At 40.9% G+C, this 19604-nt stretch overlaps 1 protein-coding gene across 4 annotated transcripts in view; it reads right to left on the bottom strand.

Annotated features, from left to right (window-relative positions):
• RASSF9 (Ras association domain family member 9) overlaps positions 1-19604 on the bottom strand; it is a 38062-nt gene that overhangs the window by 5144 nt on the left and 13314 nt on the right. The window lies entirely within an intron of this gene.

Below are 19604 nucleotides of genomic sequence, written 5' to 3'. Positions count from 1 at the left end.
TCTTTATATTAACATGCGGGAAGTAACTCTATGTAGTTTCACGTTCAATTCTTTATAGCTGTCCATGGTAGCTTGCTAGCTGATACAGAACAATGATGTATAATAATAATAATAATAATAATAATAATAATAATAATAATATATGCAACACTTCCTCCCAAAGGAGCCCAGGAAATCTTACAGAGGAAACTGCAGCCACCTCAGTTTCTGCTCCCAGACTTTGGAACTCCCTTCCTTGATAAGCTAGACTGGCTCCCTCCTTGCTGTCCTTTCGCCAGCATGTGAAGACGGTTTTATTCTGACAGACTTTGAGGAACTGACTGGTTATTTTTTTGAAATAAAAAGCTTTTAATAGTGTGGCACTGTTGCTAGCCGTACTTTAATAGACTTGCTTTTGTATTGTTTAAATTTTGTTATAGTTTAATTGCATTTTGACTATAATCTTTAGTAGATTTTTAGCTTTCTGTGTTTTATACGTGTTTGTTTTAATTTTTGTGAGCTGCCTTGAGTCCTGGTTCTGGGAGAAAGGTAGGAAATACATACATACATACATACATACAACCACCAGTAGCAAGCAGGGGGAGGTCACCCACCCAAGGAAAATTGCATTTACCCTAGAGTACATGGTACATAATTGGCATTATCCAGACACAAGCCAGGTCTGCTCAGCCTTGCACCCCATGTCCCATGGAGCTCAGTAGGACTTGCATCTCAGTAGACAAAGTTATTTTCAGTGGAACTTTTTCTAGCGTTCCCCCATTACTCAGAACTGTATTCTGACAGTGAAAGCTGCTGTGGGAACTTTGTTGAAATGAAAGGCTGGAAATCTTTAAAATAAATAAGTGAATACATTTGAATCCTGAACAGGCATGTACAGTGCATTGACAGCTCTTTGCTGCACTTCTTAATGCCATCCTCTTAATGCAATGCAGCAGGATGGTGCATATGTGCTGTATGTGCAAGCTTACTCGTCTCTGGATTAGTGAGGCCAATATACTCCTCTCAGGAGTAGTGCTTCAAGGTAACAAGCTTTAATTTATTATAAGGCTGATTATACATCTACAAAGTTTGCTATAAGGGTGCTGAGAGTTGCTAAGAGATCCCTATTTCCACCATAGCTACAGCTCCCAGAATTCTCTGGACTGTTAAACAATTCTGATAATCGTAACTTTGTGATTCTCAAGAGAGGTTGTCCGCAATGAGCATTCTGTACATTGAAAGTGACAGACAGACAAATTTTGATGAAATTGTGGGTGATTTTGCTATGAGGAAGGCTAGGGAGAAAACATTTTAGCCTTACTGTATTTGATGGTTGTAGTTTACTTCCATTTTAAAACTAACTTTTTAATGACAGCATAAAGTAGATTCTAAAAGTGTCACACTGTCAGGTAATCATGGTCATATTATTTACACTTCCCAGGCAATATAATTTGTAAACTCAAGGTGTTTTTTTCAGGATAACATAATTACAAAAGTTTTTCAGTGTTAATTCTATGCATTTTTAAAAATCACCATGGTATTTAAGTTAACAATAACATCTTATGTCCTGTAGAGGAGAAATTGAGAATTGCAGAATTTTAAATACCCATCAGCATCCTTCACTTCACTCAATTTTATTTGCGCGTAGAGGTCCCCAAGACACCCCCCCAAAAGAAAAACACAATTGACACTTAATTTTTGTTTAAGGTTTTTGGCATAATTTTGGCCACAACTTTATTCAAATTGTCAAATTACAGCAATGTGAGTGGTTGCTTCGGCATTGGTAGCACTAACTGACCCCACACGGGGACAGCTCTGACATTTGCACACACACCCCCCCCTGCGAAGTCAGCAAGGGTAAGTCACCTGGGGAGAGAGACGGGACTGGGAACCATGCCTCACCTCTCCCCAGAATGCTCCCAGGGGCTCTTGTGTGGCCCTAGCCCCTTGCCAGGGGGTTTCGTACAAAAGCATGGGGAGCCCCTGGGTTCCTTTAACGGAAAACCCTTGAAGCAGCAGCAACAGCATTTTGGATGGGCAGGCACAGCCGAATCCATACCCCTCCACCAACCAATTCCAAGACCAATGCCTAACCGCAAACCTTACAAGTTGTGATGATTTGCTACGCAGTAGGCAAAAACCAAGTGGCACACACTAATCAGCCAAATGGACAAAATTCCTACTAGGCCCCTGCCCCAAAGCAAACGACCCCATGACAGGCATAGCAAGGTCAAGCAAACAGCCTAAAATTAGGGAAGGGAGGGCGGGTGATCCGAAGTAAGCAGCGAAAAGAGGGAGTTCCTCGCTGCGAGCATTGTATTTAACAAACAGGGCTGTCAATCAACAAATGGCAACATCTAGATTTCCCCAGTAGAAGCCCGCCCCTGCTTAAAGGATGGCAAAAACATTTGCCTAGTAACGGTGAGGTGTCTTGTCAGCCCCGCCCGCAACCTGTGCTTTCCATGAGGAGAACACACTTTAGAACACTTTTCTCCTAGTCATGAGGATGGGGGATTGGGGGGGGGGCTCTCTTCATCTAAATCCAGCCCTGTCTGTGAAGGGAATAGGGGCCTCCTAACAACTCTCAGCACCCTTAACAAACTACATTTCCTAAGCTCCTTTGGGGGGAAGCCATGTAGTAGTGCAGATGGAGTCAGGGAGGGGAAATCCTGAAAAAGACCAATGACTTAGCATGTTCAATGGACACAGAATGCTGACACAGAATGTTGGAGGTGGAGGGAAACCAGAAAACTAGGAGGGAAGGGGTGGATGAAATGGAGTATCTTGAAAGAGGGTTTGGCCAGCTTGCTCTAATCCTGAACAGAAGCACTCCACAGCACAATGCTTCTCTGCAGGCCCCCTTGTTAATATTTGATTCTCAAACAAAGTAACTGACATGGGGCCTCTCCCAATCAAAAGGTCTGTGGAAGGCTGCAAAAAGGATGTGATGGAAAGGTTGACAGTTGCAAGCGGTTGTTAATCTACAAGAGAAGTCAGCTTGACACAGGTCGAAGTTTAGAAATGTGAAAGTATACCAATACATTTCTCTCAGTAACCACTCAATTTACCCCTCCCTCACACACAAAACACTGGGAACTCAAACATTGCACACTTGTAAGCCTCCTCCCACCTGTTCTGCACGCAGTCATATTTCCCATTGTTATGCTGTGCCACACAGATTACACTCCTCCATCCCGTTGGCTTGCTATCCAGAACTAACATTTAACTCCCTAGTTCCCATGCTGCCTTAAGGCTGTGCTGGCTGCTACGTAATATTGGTAGCAGCAGCCTAATTCAAAGGAAAGCTGCAGGGATTGAGGAAGGGTTGGTGTGACTATTAAAAGTACGCTTTCTCAAATGTACCAAGTATTTTATAGTCTGAATATTGTCTATGTTTTGCATCAACAGAATTAAAAATGTGTGAAGCACACAGGAACTTTGGGAGCTGCTTTATACTAAGTTCATCTTAGCTCAGTTGTCTGCATTGACTGGCTGTGACTCTCCAGATCTCTTCCAGATGAACCTGGAGATTGAAGCTGGAACCTTCTGCATGCAAAACATAGATGCTGTACCACTGAGCCACACACCTTTCCTTGTATTTTTCACTTTTCATCCTGTTTAATGTTTATAACAACATCATGGTAGTATTGTTGTTTTGCTGATTAAAAAAAGAATGAGTTAGTGACTGTGGGTGTCACCATTGGGTGGCCCCAGAGATCTCAATCTTTTGCAGGAAGCCCTAAATATAGCTTGGCCTCTGCAGTGAATGGGAGAGAGTTTTCCAGAGCCTGAGAAGGCTGACACAGGGAACAGAGAGCAAGAAGCCAGAAGAAGAAAAAATTAGTTTGTTGTCCTCTCACTTTTTTATGCCCCAAGAGCTGTGTGTGCTGGGGGTAAGGATAATAAAATCCTGACAGAAACAAGTCAACGTTAGTCCCACGTCCGGAATGGAAATCAGTCCAGCAAATATGATCAGTATTTGCTGTTGACACTTTCTTTCCTCAAATGATACAGATTGTTTTACGTCTCCCGCATCCCATTTGTATTATGTTACCCATGCATTGAAATGAATAGGGTAGATTAAACATAATGGAAACATTAAAAAAATGATTCTGGATCTTTGGGTGACATCTGTGTGGGCATGAGCCAATTGTGCCCAAGTCACTGTGGACCAGACTATTCCCAATCCATGTCCCTTTTGCATTTGTCCATTCCATCTCACTTTCACATCCATCTATGAATTGTTTATTTTAGGGGGGGGGATCCATATTTAAATCCACCTTTCTTTGAACAGAGAGCTGCATTGTAGCATTTCAAGACACACAAAAGCCAATGGATAGTACTGTATGTTCCATTCCACATGTTTGTCTGGGAGGTACAGGTCATGTTGTTAATTCATATTGCAATTCCAAACAGCAAATTCCTCAGGTATTCCTAGAATTCTGCTGCATATAGAGCCAGTAGTTGTGACACACATTCACATCAGAGACTCATTGTTTTTATGCAACTCATTCAAACAGTCATGAGCTATCATGGAGGTTTTTCTACGAAAAAAATGAAGTGTTGGAGTGACCATCATTTTGGCAAAGTATAGTTCTGCATAGATATAATTGTGAAACAGTGAGCTGCAACCAATGTTAGTCATATTCAGAGTAGGCCAATTGGGTGATTTTTAAGTTTTATTCAGAATAGATCTACTGAAATTAATGGTCCTAACTTAGTCATGTTAATTACTTTCAATGGGTCTACACTGTGTAAAACTTAGCTGAATACCACCCAGTGAAATTAATGGACACGATTAATTCAGACCCATTAATTTTAGCAGGTCTGTTCTAAGTAGAACTTGGTTGCCTACAACCCAGTGATACTATTTTATTTTTACAGCTATCAATTTAAGTACATCGATTCATAACATAGGGAAAGGAAAGAGTGAAAGACCCAGTCCGACAACATTATTTCTGAATGTGTCACCAGATACAAAATAAATATCTGCCACCTTTTGGGATGTTTACATAGCCCGAGATGCCGTATAAATGCCATTGTGAGCTCACAAACTGGCTGTTAAAATAGAACGTATATATAAATTGCAACAGAGACAACAGGTGAGCACTAAATGTCAACAAATTCTGAGCTGTATTTGCCTTAAGTTTCAGCAATCATAAAAAGTTAGTCCCACAAATGGAACAGTTTCTGAAGGTGTTTCGATATTCTGTGGCTAAAATGAAAAGCAAAGTAACCCATGATGATTATGCACATTAACACAAGAGTTATCAAGTACAAATAACTAGCAGGTGCTGATAAAAAAGAGAAAGGAGCAGTCTACCAGGAACTATTCAGCTCTATGGAACTATTTGACACCTGTTTGAAATCTCACCTCCATATACCTGACCACAGCAGAAGTGGTCAACCCTTCTATTTTATCTAGTATTGATTAAGATAATAGTACAGGCTGCTGCATTGATACAGAAATCCTGCAAAGCTTCGGGGAGGATATTCTGGATGCCAAGATTTCTATGGGCTTCTATGGCTGAAAAAAATGGAATGCCACACCTCACCATGTTCCTAAACATTTATTAGTATTTTTCTCTGCTGCACAAATGAATCCATCGATTATATTGTTGTTAATTGTTGTTAATTGTAACAATTATATTGTTGTTAACCTAGGGTCATTTCCATTTGGCACATGTTTTAAATATTCATAGTAGGTCAAAATCTTTATTTCACCAACCAAAGCATCATGACATAGGGTGAAAGGCTGCAAGTTCTCCAGAACTCTCCATCAAGTTATGGAGTAGACAAAGAACTTTTTTGGGGGGGGAGGGATGGTGGTTGATGGTAGGACCATGAGTTTGTATCTGGTCAATGTCTTAAAATGGAAAATAGCAGGAGGCAGCAGATAGTAGAAGCCAAAGTAGCAATAGTGCCATATGATGTGAGATATTGTTATTGCATCACCCTCCTGGCTATGGTGATATTGCTGCTCCCTGGTATGGGCCAATCAGATGTTAGCAAGGGCAGATAAGCACAAGACTGGCAGCAGGTGGAGGGGGTATAACACCTGGGCCCACAGCTGCTGACAATCCATGGCTTCCTCCACCCTCACTGCTGCTCCACCTCATCCTTGGCAAGGGACAGCACCACTGCAGCCAGGAAGGTGGTCCAGCCAGGAAGGTGGTCCAGTAGTGGCATCCCACCTTACGTAACATGAATGCCGTTTGGATAACTCTACTTTTTAGTTGGAGTGAAATTTCTCTTAGGGAATAAAGTCCAATCTTCACAAGATCCTCTTCCTCCATTTTAAGGTTCCGCTGTTCAGTGGTGAAATTCAGTATTTTCCACATCACATAAAATATTTCCCCTCTATTTGCTTTTTAAAAAACCTAGCATATCACCTTGAATTAATTTCCACATTGGTTGACATTAAGACTGCCTAGGTTTACTTTATTTGTGCTTTCCACCTATCAGAGAACCTGTGTTTTCTCCCATGTGTGAAGATCTGGTTTAATAACAGCCTTAGTAACAGCCGTTTTTTGTATTGGGAGAGATGGGGAAATCGGCTGTTGTTTTGTTGGCCACTCAATAAGGATGAGAAATTAAAGCAAATCAAATGGAACAACTGTATGTTGCCCTTTCTATAACACAAATTGTTAATGGCTATTTTTAGGCACACAACTTTAAGGGTCCTTGAGAATGAAAACCTGGAAACCTCACAAGAGCTAAATAATGGCAGGGAGCAGTAACTTTGCAAGAAATGAAAAGAGCAGTTGTAACATGTGATTATGTGATAAAAGATTGTATCATACTCTGGCTAAGCATTTTTAAATTCCAAAAGATTCATTTTGAAATGTTGCTCTGCTTCTAAGGTGGTTGGGTGCGCATGGTATATGTCTGTATCTTTAGACAGCTTCCTGGAGCAGCTTTAATCCTAAACAGGAATAGTTGCCTAGAGAGTGGAAATATCTAAGCAAAGGATGGGCAGGAATCTGCCAGGAAATGCTTTATGCATAGGATGTCCTGCTACAGGGCAGGGACTTGTGCCAGATGATTCACTACATTCCCTTCCAACCCCACAGCTGTGCTTCTATGATATACCCACCCTAAATGAAACCTGCATTAGCCTTGATTTCCTTCAGTTGTCATATGACATGCTTTCTAAATTTCATAAACAAATACCAAGAAGAAGTGTAAGGAACCTCCAACTTCAAGAATGCTTGTATTGTTTTGAAGCTACAGAATGGCTAATCTGTGGTGTCACCATTACGGTTCATGTTAAGCACAACAGTCCTATTTTCAGTTTTTAGAGACCCACTATAAGGCTTCTGGTTGTGGCTACTGCTTTTTAGCCTGGGGAACACCTTCAATCTTTGCAAACCCTCCAGAGGTCATATGCCAGTGGTGCCTTTGGCCACCATACACTTGCACACACTCTCTCATATACATGCAAAAAAGCTAAAGGTTAAGTCTAGTCAAAGGCGACTATGGGGTGCAGTACTCATCTCACTTTCAGGCCGAAGGAGCTGGTGTTTGTCCAGAGACAGCTTTCCGGGTCATGTGGCCAACATGACTAAAACGCTTCTGGTGCAACGGAATACCATTTACATGGCCCCATTCTGATGCAGATCAACTGAGAAGATTACTCATCACTGGGGATGTCAGAGGAATCTGTTCAAATGCCCTAGCAATCTGTTTCCTTCCATCAACTCAGTTTGCATAGACTTGTGCAAAATAAACCAATTGCAACACTGGAAAGTCAAACCAGATGAAAAGGTGAACGAATATCATAGCTGGATGAGACATGTTTCTACATACCTAGTTATCATCCCCTCTGTGCTCCTCAAATGATTGATCTGATGACTTGGGAGGGAGAGATGTGCTATGTACCTCTGTCCTAGACAAATTGCTGTTGCAGACCAGCCCTTTAATCTTCTCAATAGAGGAATAATAATAATGAGATATGAATACTGAATACAATTATGGTAACAATTTTAAGTTGTACTCGAGAATGTACATTTATTTATTACCTTAAGCAATCTGGAGGAGTCTGTGGAGACAGAGGTTTGGCAAGATACAAAATAATAAAAATAAAAATGGTGATAATAGCTAGAGAAGGAGGCTGGCAGCTTTGGTGTCTCAGCTGTGCCAAACTAAAGAGTAATATAGGAACCATGGGAGAAACAGCAAACTTGCTTACAGAAAGAGAGAGAGAGATGTAAGAACAGTGGAAATAACATTTTTTAAAAAAGAAAAGTACTCTTATTAGCACCACTTGATCTTTACTATTTTTTTCTGATAGGGACTGACCTGATCTTCCCTTATCACATAACACAGTTTTCCATGGGCTTTCACACTTCCCAAATGTTTTGATGCAGTTTTCAGTTCAAAAAGCATGCTCAAAACAAAACACATTTTAAAATATGGTCTTAAATAGGTATTAAAGGGTGCAATCATATGATCCGTGGGAGGCCATATGACTTTGCAGGTGTTTCTGTTTCATGTCAGCCATGACACGGAGAAAGGATCACATAGAGGGGAAAGGGTATATAGGAAAAACTTGGCAGAGAAAAGGAAAAGGGCATTTTGGGGACTGATTAGGAGTGGCGTTGGATTCAGTGAATTCCAAGCCCTCCCATTATCTCAGTATGCCATGACGGTGGTAGATGGAATAAATGCCAGCCTTGGACGTGGCATACTAACCCCTCCCAACCTTTTACCCTGGCAGGCATGAGACTGGCTGGGCTTGGGAACTGGTAGTTCTATTGCCTCCTCCAACCTCATCGGTTTGCTTTGCCCATAAGAATTTGAAAACAACAACACATTAACACGGAAATAGGATGAAACGGACTTATGGAAAGCTGACACAGACCAGAAACAGACTGATTCACTCATCCTTAAGCACTATTAGATATTTCATATAAGGCTGATGCAAATATCTCAGCCTAAGGAGATAATGTAGTAAATTTGAATGGAAGCCCAGTAGGCAAGGTAGAAATCCATGAATAGTTACAGAGAAGATAAAATAGGAATGTAAGAAGAGGTTGCCTTGTACTTTTATAATTTCCTGGCAGTCTTCCATGTCTTGATCTGCTTTCCAGAATGGGTAGCGTACCATGGCCTAAGGTGTTTTTGTTTTTTTGTTTTTTTAACAATAATTACACTTCAAAATGAAATTTGGTAGACAATAAGGAGTATTCACTGACACGGATTCAATTCTAAAATAGAATCTCAGTGGCTTATTGTTCCATATTTGATTATGCAAGACAGGGTGAGCCTTGGATGACCATTATGATAATCTGATCTGCTGTCCTTTGCTTAACCAGGAGTAGTGTCAACAGCAATTGTTGTTGAAACGAAAGCTATTGCAGCAACAGATGTTCTCAAATTCCAGGAGGCTCCAAGTTCAATCCCTGAGAAAGACCCCTGAAACCCTGGAGAGTCACTGCCAGAGTGTAGACAGTACTGAAGGAGATGGAACCAATAGTCTGATTCAGTGTAAGGCAGATTTCTGAGTGTTTCCAAAAACTCTGCCACCACAGTAGCTGGATAGGATTGGGAAATGTTTCTGTTGCAGGTTCAATCCCTGGCAAACCATGGAGAGATGGTGCTAGTCAGTGTAAACAATACCAGTCTAGGTGGATCTATGACAGGATTCCTCAAACTTGGCCCTCCAGATGTTTTGAGACTACAATTCCCATCATCCCTGACCACTGGTCCTGCTAGTTAGGGATCATGGGAGTCGTAGGCCAAAAACATCTGGAGGGCCGAGTTTGAGGAACCCTGATCTATGGCCTGACTCAGGAGGATGTCAGCTTCCTATGTTCCCTCTGCTCCTACAGTACATCAATCATGAACCCACAGTACCCATGCAAGTAAGGCACTAATCAACAGCTGATGACAATGGGAATGTCAGACAATGTCATCCTACTCAGGTTACGCCCCTTCCATATAAAATCCACAAGAATGCAGGTGGGAAATCTCTGCTTAGAGCTTCTTGTGGTCTCATGGTTAGCAGGCCTAAATGGAGGCTTCTCAGGAGAAGGCCTCATGTTTTTGAGATACTCTCTGTTACACACAGAGACATACAAGTTCAGAACACAGACTGCAACACGTATCTAGTTATATATGTCGGAGATGAACAAGCCCTGCTTCAAGAGGGAGGGGTGAAAGCCATATGGCTAAGAAGGACTGAAAGTTATAGTAGCACACAGGAGGCAACAGCATCAACAGACTATTCACTCAGTAGGAAAGAAAAGACTTTGTGAAACAGGCACTGTGGATTTGAGCTCCACTGCTGAGAGATGCTAATGCATCCTTCACAAGGCAAAGCCCAACTTTTGGACATACTGACAGCAAAAATAACATTAATTTCTTCAACAGGTAATAGAAGGTAGAGTTCCATGGATGCAGGATGGGGGACCTGTAGCCCTCCAGATGTTGTTGGGGCTCCCACCATTCCAAGCTAGCAGGACCAAGTGTCAGGGATGATGGGAACATCATCCAGGAACATCTGCAGAGCCACAGGTTCCTAGCCCTGCACTAGAGCAACTCATAAACTATAGAGCAGACAAAAGAATACCTTATGATATGATTATGTGTATTCTCCTAGCCAATGACACAACCCCTTGCCAGCCTCTCACTTACCCATTCCATATAGAACAGAACTGAAGCAGAAGAGGATTTAGGAGTGATTGTATCTGCCCCAGCCTGCACAACCCTGGATTTATTATCATTTACGGTCATTTGGTTTCCTTTACCGCTTCTTTCATGTAAAGCATGCTATTAATTCAAAACTTATCAAGCAGTGCCATGCAGCTGTAATATCTCAAACATCTGTTCTTTGTCATCTCACATTTCAGAAAATTAAGTCAGTAAGATCTAATATCATATGGTCTTTTCAGGCAAATTACATCATAATTCTTTAATTATAGCTAATCCTGGTAATACCCAACAAAGAAGCTCTGAACTTAGCTTCTGCTTGTTCAGTAACCATTTAATACCATAAGGGGTTGTGTTTCTTTGTTCTTCTGTCCAAAAATGGAGCTTATGTAAAAATAATGATTATTAATAATGAGTTGCTTCATTACATATGTTTGCATTAAGAAATAAGCAGCTTCCATTGCCATTTGAGGACTGATTCTACATGTTCAGAAATATAATATGGTATGGCTCTCCTAGGACTGCACCATTTCAGAATGCATTTCTACACAACGAAAACATCAAGGTAAGGAGTACTTGTTGAACGTTGTGTCTGAACTGAAGAGAAGACAACATGTATGTATTGCTATGTAAAGAGATGTTAATGGGAAGCAAAGGTCTTCTGGTGAGTCCCAGCTCGGAAACCTGTGAAGTTGGAAAAGAGAGGGACCGAGAGAAGACACATAAACTACATGTATTGTTTGATCACCACTGAGTAACAAGAAGCAGCTAGCGATGGGTGGGGAATCCATGCACAGTCAGATTTTCACTCTTGTACAGATTTACATATATGAGGTGGTCCAATGGCTGCCTGTCCATTTTCATTAAAAAAGTAATTTCAGCCACCTAGGAGCAGCTACCTGGTGTGTGGGGCTCCTGTTGCTCATGTGTGTTGAAATCAGTAGAGCAAATCCCACGGGGATTAACAGGTCTTGATGATATGCCTCACACTCTTACAGAAATTTAGCATATTTTATGTGCATTTTACATTCAAATCTCCCTTAGAGTTTCGGGGGGAATTCAACAACAACAAAATAAAATGTGTATAAAATACACAAAATTCCCCATGAATGATAGAACAACATCACTTAAATGGACTTGCTGCATTGATTTCAATATGTGCAACAGCAGGAGACCCATTTGCTAGTTAGCGGCTTGTAGGCTGCTGTACTTACTTTTTGAACACAGATCTATCTATCGACCCACTATCTATCGGACCCACCTGGCAAGCAGGTGGGAATTTCCCCTTTATTTTGTACATTACATTTGTGTAGATTTCTAAAGAATTATACAGATTTGTCCTCAGAAACCCACACAGCAATGGGATGGATTGGAATCTATTCCCATTCTGTGATGAGCTGAATTTTAATTTAATTTTATTATTTATTAAATATAGTCATCGCTTGTCACCCAAAGGTCTCCAGGCAACTCACAGCAAAGAAAAATATACAATATATAATACCATAGTGTATCATACAACAAACACCCGTGGAAAAACAAAAAAGCACACATATCAGCTTTAGATAGTCGTACCTTGGTTCTTGAACGCCTTGTGACTCAAACCTTTTGGCTCCCAAACGCTGCAAACCTGGAAGTGAGTATTCCAGTTTGCGAACTTTTTTGGAAGCCAAATGTCCGACGCGGAAGCTGCACCAATCAGAAGCTGCACCTTGGTTTTCGAACATTTTCAGAAGTCGAACGGACTTCCGGAACAGATTCCGTTTGAGAACCAAGGTACGACTGTAGTAGCAAAAAATAGTAATAATACTCAAATGATAAACAAAGCAATGCTTTAAATAAAAAAATTCCTTCCAGTAGCACCTTAAAGACCAACTAAGTTAGTTCTTGGTATGAGCTTTCGTGTGCATGCACACTTCTTCAGATACACAGAAGAATACATGTGTATCTGAAGAAGTGTGCATGCACACGAAAGCTCATACCAAGAACTAACTTAGTTGGTCTTTAAGGTGCTACTGGAAGGAATTTTTTTATTTTGACTATGGCAGACCAACACGGCTACCTATCTACTACTGAAAGCAATGCTTTGATCCCCTAGCAAATAAACAAAACCTCAGCCTCCTCCTAGTCTAAAAATCACGCACATCAAACCAGCAATTTTCCCCATTTAACTTCCCCACCCCACCCTGAAGTCTGGTGTCAAGGCCAGTTGTTACAAAGCAGTGGTCAGTGGGTCTAGTGTCCTCCAGGGATGGTCTGTCATCTCTCCTCTCCCTTCAGGGGCAGCAGTAGCAAAGCAAAGCAGGAAGGTGGTAACAAAAGTTTTGCCTGCTTTGCAGTTGACCCAGCTACTGCTCCTCTCCTGCTTCAGTCTTGGCCCCCTCCCTATAGGCAGCCCAAACAGATCTGGCGTTAGGACATGTCTCTCCTAAACTCAGGTGCTGCAGCTTCAGTGCCAACCCCCACCCCAGATAGTATAGTATACTAACTAGCTGCCGTTTAAAGTAAAGTTTCTAAGATGAGATCACTTCTACTTTCAATCTATAGAAATCAAAGACATATTCAGGTCTGGCTTTCCCCCTGGAGTTTTCCCTATTTTTTATACTGCAAAAACTAAATAAATATGGATTTATCAAAGGGCCTTAAGGCAGAGCTGTTCAAGTTATGACTGCATTTTGTTTGAAACTCAAAGCTTTTCAAGCTCCATGCTTATGGGGTGGTGAAACTTAGGTATGCTGGGGATATTGTTTGTTATGGTATTTTCACTTTCATGCTGGAGGTAAAAAAAGAGCTAAAATGAAAAATCTAAAGGAGAGAGAGAGAGAGAGAGAGAGAGAGAGAGAGAGAGAGAGAAAGAAAGAAAGAAAGAAAGAAAGAAAGAAAGAAAGAAAGAACATGTACACACAGAGAGAGACTGAATACCCACATTACTATCTTAGCTTCTTTCCAGCAAGTTCTGGTAGCATACAGATGAAGAAGATACAGTGGTACCTCAGGTTAAGTACTTAATTCGTTCTGGAGGTCCGTTCCTAACCTGAAACTGTTCTTAACCTGAAGCACCACTTTAGCAAATGGGGCCTCCTGCTGCCACCGCACCACCGGAGCACAATTTCTGTTCTCATCCTGAAGCAAAGTTCTTAACCTGAAGCACTATTTCTGGGTTAGCGGAGTCTGTAACCTGAAGCGTATGTAACCTGAGGTACCACTGTAATCACATTTGCCATACTCATTTTAGATACCTTATGATGGAGATGCAGGAATCAAACAGGTACCGTATGTGAACAACTTCTACAGCTGCCTGGATCAAGCACACAAGCCATGGTTCTCTGGGCTTGACTAATCTGTGATGACTTTTGTGCTCTGAGGCTAATGCAACATCTCAGCGGATAGAATGTTCAAAGCCCACAATGTCCGAGTTGCCTCAGATGCTGTGAATCTTGTTAGCAAAGTTCATCTATTTCTGGCCTATCTCGAACAATCAAACAGCACTGCAAACGTACAGATGAAATAACCTGTTGTTTGATAGGAAAGAGTATTTTCCATGGTCTGTTGGAGCACTATGACCAAAGAGCAATGAACTAAGGAGAACCATGATGCATAACTGAATCTGGATTTCATTGCTTGAGAACACATACCCCAAATACTTTACAGGAATAAAGCTTGAACAAATAATCAGCCTGAAAGGAGTTAGTCTGAACAAAGCACTGACCTTTGATGCAGTATGTTCCATGTTAGGTTGCTATCTGGGCAGTTACTCCAGGAAACTGACATGTTTGCACTTCAACATTTCAATATCGTTTACGCAGCATAACATAGTAGCTCAACCAAAGCACATTCACAAAGGACTCAGCAAAGAAGTTAGTCAAAATTATTCTTTAAAACCACCCTGATTCTGCACACATTTAGGCCATGTTCACACCATACATTTAAAGCACTATGATACCACTTTGAACAGTCATGACTTCTCCCAAAGGATTCTGGGACTGTAGTTTATTAAGGGTTCTGAGAGTTGTTAGGAGAACTGTATCCCTCAAAACTACAAAGTTCCCTGTGAAGAGGGATCGGTTGTTAAAAAACCAATCTGAGAATTGTAGCTCTGGGAGAGGAAAAGAGGTTTCCTAACAACTCTCAGCCCCCTTAACAAACTACAGCTCCCAGAATTCTTTGGGGGAGCCATGATTGTTAAAGTGATATCATAGTGCTTTAAATGTATGGTGTGAATGTGGCCTCAGAAACAAGTCCTACTGTTTTCCACAGAACTTCCAAGTATGTGACTAAGAATGGAATGGGGACATTTAAGAATAATTAAAATCTTGGCCTGAAAGTCTTCCTGGAGGTAAAAAATAATAATAAATGAGTAATTACTGAGAGACCACATGATTAATTATAATTTAGTTTTTAGGATAACTGACTGATGAAAGAAGTGAGCAATGGAACTGCTACATATTTTGCCATGATAAATCAAAATGGATTGTATCTGACCAAGTTTTCCTCGAAGTAGACTTACTAAAATGAATGAACCTAAGTTAGCCATGACTATTAATTTCAATGGGCTTACTCTGACTAGAGTATACAACCCAATGCACTAGCAAAATGCTCTGGAAAGCAAAGGGGTTTAGTGGATGGTGAGCCACAGAGTTTTGCCATGTACAGCAATGCAATATACTGTATGCCAGTATGGCCCCTCTCAGGCTGCCCAGTGTCGGGACTAGAGATGTGTAGGCTTTTTCTCTTGTGCAACAGAGTCCCTAACCATTCATTTATATGGGATAAAGTAAAGGTGTGTGCTCTTTGTGGCTAGAGCTAAGCATGCTGTCCTCGCTTCCTCGCAGAGAGAGTAGTTTATTTTTATTTATTTGCCTTTCCCCCAACAATTGCCAAAGGCTGCATCACATTTCATTTGCCTCATAGAACTTAGGCAGTCAGTATGAGTCAAATGGCTCACCACAAAACTGTGCCAATTGAGACTGCATGCAGGGACATGCTTAACCTTTCAAAAATAAGTCATTGTAGTAGTCAGAGGGCCTGGAACTCTTCTGAGTATGCAGAAGCGGAAACCATTGGTTGCTTCAACAGTCTTGTAAAGACATCAGGATATTATGGGTGTGTTTTTTTTTCTTTTATATGCTTCCTGTGTTTTTATATTGGTTTTAGGTTATGGTTTTGTTTCTTTTAATATATTGTTTATTTTTCAGACTATACACTGCTTAGAGTTTTTAAGAATATGAAATGGTTGACAAATTCTTTTAAATACATGTAAATAAACAGGAGTTTGGATGCAGAATAAGCTAAGCAAATCTATTTTATTTATGTATTTATTATTTCCATTTTACAACTTACTATCTGAAGATCTTGAAGCAGTTTACAATAAATAGAAACACAGGTATGAGTACAATCAAAACCATAGCAAATGATTTACATAAAAGTGAAATGGCTACATATACTGTATCAATAAATAGAAACACAATGTTGTTCTAAATAAAGCCAGAAAGCCCAATGGGCTCTTGCCCCACTCACCCTGCTCATCTCTTATCTCTCGCCTGAGAGCACCAAGTTTTATATCGGAGCAGGCTTTTACCCTCATTTGGTGTTATAAACCTACTTCCCTCTATGCACTCCCAACTACATAATCGTAACAGGCTTGGTGCTGCACAACCGCAGCTCCTGAGAAATCAGCACTGGTAGCAGAAAATAGTAGATTCTTTCCAGAACAGATACCCCCTCCCCAAATTCTCCCCAGTCTAATGTAAGTCCTGGGATGGGCTTGCCTGTGATTAACTCAGCTCTTCTGAAATACTGATTTAGATCAAAGAATAGATATGTCACATGCAATGCAGTCATGACAGTTATCATTGACTGTACAATTACCCCACTATCCTCTCAGCTATCTCCAAAGGTGTATAAGGACTGGGATTCACTTATCACATATGCACAATTTGTAAGGTGCTCTATTAATATGAAGGGGGGTTTTTAGTGCAAAATTTAAATGGCTTACAGTGCAATATTCAGCTTAATTTCTCTAGACAGATATATGCTAAAAACACTGCCCATAGGCTGAGTGCAGTGAGCACTTGTTACACTGCTGGTTTTCATTCCAGTAATGGCTCTCTATCTGCAAGCCTACACTGTTAGTACATCTATTCTTCTTCTTTACTTGTCACAAAAAGTTTGCTTACACCATGCATCCTCTACCCTTAAGGTAACACTGCTGGGGGTTTTCTTTGGTAATTCATACCTGAAGCTCAAATCCAGCCACCTGTCTGACACGTTGAAATTCATTCTTATGTATGCAAAGGCACTGTAAGGTTACTGGCAATCATTCCAAATATCTTATTGCGAAGAAGGCAAAATGCCAACAGATAAGTTGAGTGCAGTGTCACTCGTATATTGCAGCCTAAACTGCAGCTAAGGTTAGCCTTGGATTTATTTTCTACAAAAGTGCAGGCGCTGCTGCTGCTGCTTTTATGATCCTCCTTTCAGCCTAAGGTCTCAGGACACATAATTGCAAGAGTACTTAAAAAAAATGGAACAAAAACATATTTTACACAAATAAGTAGGAAGCCTCGGAATTACAATTATAGATTTAATTATAGTCTACACAGACTCTACTAAGGAAAACCAACAACCATTATGCATGTTCTTGCTTGAGGGGGGAAAACAACAAGAAAACTATACATCATATTTCCTCAAACATAGGGCTGGACAGAAAATAGATTGTGGTCCATTAAGCAGTTTCTTAATGGACAAGACAAGAATGATGGACAAGGTGGATCTTTATTTGACCTAGCGCCTATATGACAATGGCTCTATATACATCTTCACCATTTGGTGGCATCTCACCATAAAGAAAGTTAAGTAATATGTTTCCCTCACAAGATGATCTAAATCCATCTTCATAATGGGCTCCTGAGATCTGAAGCAATAAAATATCCTTTGAATTATTATTATTATTCCCTGTAGTGAAGACAACAAAGAAACTAGTATGCATAAATACACCTGTTTGGACTCCACTCTCATCTCCACCCCAATAAAATCTGGCTGCCTTCCAGTCACCCTTGAATCAGTTAAATTATGTAGGAATGTCTTGTATCAAAGCCGAGGAAAAGAAAATGGATAGGCTCATGCCTAATTTATTTTGAAAGTGACCCAATGGCCCTTCCACCTGCTGGGAGGAAACTAACCAAACCAGTCTTTCCCTTGGAAACAGTCTACGAAAATAAAGCCTTTAGGGACCTGTTACCATATACTATACTGGGGTCCAGGCCAGAGACCTTTCAAAAGCTATCTAGTTTATCCTTCCTTTCCGTTCCTGCCAGCATGGTCCTTTCCTTCCTGAGGCAGCTTCATTTTTCTAGAGGAACGAATGGACCATCCCTACCAGAGGCAACTCATATTTTCTTATCTCTGTCAAAACACTGTCCCTCTGTTTCCTGTGAGTGTCAAATCTTTACATCACCCATGCTCGAGAAGGGCATGTCAACAGGCTGCGGTAGCCAACATGGTTCCCTCCAGTTGTTGTCTGGCTCCAATTCCCATCAGACCCAGCCAGCATGGCCTGTGCTCTGGGATGGTGAAGTCCAGCATCATTTGCACCATGTTGGCTATGCCTGAGCTAGGAGCAATAATTGTTGGCTATGCCTCAGCTAGAACCTCTGAACCTTCAAAATAATAGGCTCAGGTAAAATGATTGTGTGTAGGGTTGCCATATTTCAAACAGTGAAAATCTGGACAAAAACATTGTTGAGCTTTTTTTAGTTTTCCCAAAGTTGTTGACTATTTTCTATAAAAACGGCACTACTGACATGGGTTGCCATCTGTCCAGATTTTCCAAGACATTTAGCCAATTTCTGCCTGGACACTACTACAGATATGTCCAGGAAATTCAGCAACCCTAACTGTGTGCAGCTTCAAGCATTGGGCTTTTGGTGGAAGTTCTTCCTAAACATTTTGAGATCCATTGCCCCACATGTTCCAAAAGACATGAGCAGGTTTTTAGTTCAGGCCCTAAATTAGGAATCCTGCAAACTAAATCATTACCTACAATCATATGTAATTTCTTTTGCACTCGGTGAATCATTAAGTATGGGGAGACAGCTTATTTACATCTGCTTAACTATACAGCGCTTGGCAATTTGGATGAACCAATCATTACTTCAAGGATACCAGGCTAGGACCTGCTTAACTACAGCATGGCGCCCAACCCCTGCTTGATCCTTTACTCCCTCAAGGAAGGAGTTGCGTTTTCTCCTGCAAGCCTTCTGTCAGTCTTGCTTTTTCAGAAGGGAAGACAAAATATACCTCCCTTGGCCAGGAAGCTGTTTTCTATCCATGCAGGAAATCCTAGCACATAATTATCACCAACACAAGGAACAATAGGTGTGAGAAGTGCACCTACTTTGCCATCCAGAAACATAGAGATAAATAATAATTAAGGATACATTTCTCTTTAGAATTATATCTTTTTGCAGTGTTATATAAATTTGCCATCATCTTGGGGGAAACTACTATTTTGGTTTATGGAAGGCTGTCCAAAAAGGACAAGTCTCAGACTGGCTCAGAAGTGTCCACTGTCTTCCCTGAAACAAGCATAGTTCAAAAGTGGTCTAAATGCAACTCAGAAGATGGAGGTTTTCAAAACAGAAGTTGATTGGTCATCTGTCAGGAATTCTTTAGCTGTGATTCTTGCATTCATAGAATCATAGAATTGTGCAGTTGAAAGGGAGCCACAGGGTCATTTAGTTCACCCCACTGAACTGCAGGAATCTCAGCTAGATCATACATGACAGATGACAATCAAAACCCTGCTTAAAGACCTCCAAAGAAGGAGAGTCTACCATCTCTTGTAGCAGTGTGTTCCACTGTCAAACAGTTCTTACTGTCAGAAGGTTCTTCCTGATGTTTATTCAGAATATCCTGTCTTGTAACATACATCCATTAGTTCAAGTCTTACTCTCTGGAGCAGAAGAAAACAAGCT

Source organism: Podarcis liolepis (genome assembly GCF_965112155.1).
Source record: "Podarcis liolepis genome assembly, chromosome: 10".
Taxonomy (NCBI): Eukaryota; Metazoa; Chordata; class Lepidosauria; order Squamata; family Lacertidae; genus Podarcis; species Podarcis liolepis.
Note: the sequence above shows the minus strand (reverse complement) of the source record. Positions and strands in the feature narration are given on the sequence as shown.